This window comes from Pteropus vampyrus, unplaced genomic scaffold, assembly GCF_000151845.1.
Source record: "Pteropus vampyrus isolate Shadow unplaced genomic scaffold, Pvam_2.0 Scaffold90, whole genome shotgun sequence".
NCBI lineage: Eukaryota > Metazoa > Chordata > Mammalia > Chiroptera > Pteropodidae > Pteropus > Pteropus vampyrus.
In genome coordinates this window covers 2,197,792-2,199,727 of record NW_011888871.1, presented here as the reverse complement: position 1 = coordinate 2,199,727, position 1,936 = coordinate 2,197,792, and positions in this window count along the sequence as shown.

Here is a 1,936-nt window from a genome sequence, read left to right as displayed (position 1 = left end):
GGTCCTGGTTACATGGTAGTGTGGTGGTGGCTGATCAGGTTTCCACGTGGATGGGCCCAGGGCCACAGCCAAAGGAGTGGCACCAGCTGAGAAGCACCCCGCATGGGGCCCCAGGTGGGGTGACTGGGGAGCACGGCTCTGCCACTGCCCACTGGCCACGCTGAGCCTCAGTGTACCCACATGGAACACGGGATCGAGAGCAGAGACAGCTGAGGCTGGGGGGCCTTGGCTGGGCACCGGGCCTGGGCTCCTAGGGTCCAGGACGGTCCGTCCTGGTGATAGCGGGCTATTAACCACGAGGCCAGATCCTTCCCCCTCACTGGTCTTGGTTTGCTTGTCTGAGAAATGGGGAGATTCCGGCTTAGCTGGCAGGGGCGCGAGCTTTCCGTGTGGTGACAGCCGGCCCTCAGGGACTCTGCCTGCCTTTGTCCTCATATGGACTGTGGAGGCCAGGTTTCGCCTGGAGGTGAGTCACCACCCACTGAGAGTCAGCCGCCACCCACCCACCTGCACTTTCCCAGTACCTCCCTTCCCCTGCCCGGTCCCCTTTCACTTCCTCTCTCCTGACCTCCACTCCCCCAACTCCTGGGGCACTTCTGAGCCCCCGGGCCACGCGGGGAAGGGGCACGGATGAGGCCATATGGCCAGGAAGGTGTTGAGCCCCTAACAGTGACCATGACCCCGGGTGCCCAGACTGGGGTCTGGGACTTCCGTCCCTTTCCGCAGACCAGGGAGAGACGCCTGAGGCTCGAGGTCTGTATGGCAGGGCCTCCTATCTGTGCGATTCCTGCCGGCCCGTCTGCTGACACCGGGGGTGTCAAGGCCAGGAGCTTGCAGAACCCCGCTTGGCCTGAACCTGAAGTTGGTCTGACCTGTTGCCCTGCTTCTCAGGCCAGTGTGGGACGCCAGAGGAGCCTGGTGTCTGAGTGCCACCTTGACCTCTAGGTGACCGTGCGAGTGGGCAGAACCCCACCTGCTCTAGGCCAGTTGCTGTGGGCCCAGGTGACAAAGTGGGCTTCAGGAACCTCTTGGGACCACAATTTCAGGGAGACCTGTGAGGCTGGGGTGCCTCCGCCTCCCTGCATCCCCTAGTCCCCTGGCAGGGTCTTCAGGCCCCAAGGGGTCCTCTCCTTCCTAGCTCTAGGGGTCTGTCTGAGGTGCCTCTGTTTCTCATCTGGAGAATGGACGGCTAGCCCCACAGTGGCAGGGGAGGGGAGAAGGGTGGGCTCAGCTGGTGTGTGTAGGGGGAAGCCCAGGGCACCGAGTTTTCTATTTCTGAAAAAATCAAATAAGCAAGCTGGGAACTCCCCAGGTCGCTGGGCGCTTCCCTGACCGCCCTGAGGAGTAAGGAGAGAGAGGGTGGTTTTTAAGGATTTTTAAAAACTCTCCCAAGTGGTGTCAGAAGTTCCCAGTTTCCCCAGGGCAAGGATCCCCCTTTCACAGATGATCACATCGGGGAGCAGGGAAGGCTGGGGCGGGTTGAATTTGACAGCCCTGGGAGGGACTCTGGCCAGAGGCCAGGCCTGGGTGGGGCCCAGGGCTCTGGCTGCTGCCCAGGAGAGCACGCGGGGCCCTCTGCTGCCTCTGAGTCTCCCTTCAGCTGGCTGCTCACGTCCTGGGGGGGCCCTTCCTTGACCTCCTCCTAACTAAGGAAACCCACAGCTTTCTCTCATAGGCCAGCAGACCTTGTTCTCTGCTGCCTGGTTTTCGGTCTCAGGTCACACTAGCTTTATTCAAGGTGTTGCTCAAAACGGTGTCCGGTGCTGGTCCGCTCTGGAGGCGCGCCTGACTGCTTTGTGCTGGAGTATGGGACGCAGGAGCAATGGGACACAGGCGTTCGGCTCCTGGCTGTGCCCTTGCTGTGTGATCCTGGCTGGGCTGCTTTCCCCTCCCTGAGCAGGAAAGCTACAGATGTTACAGTAGAGGGAGGAAGTCC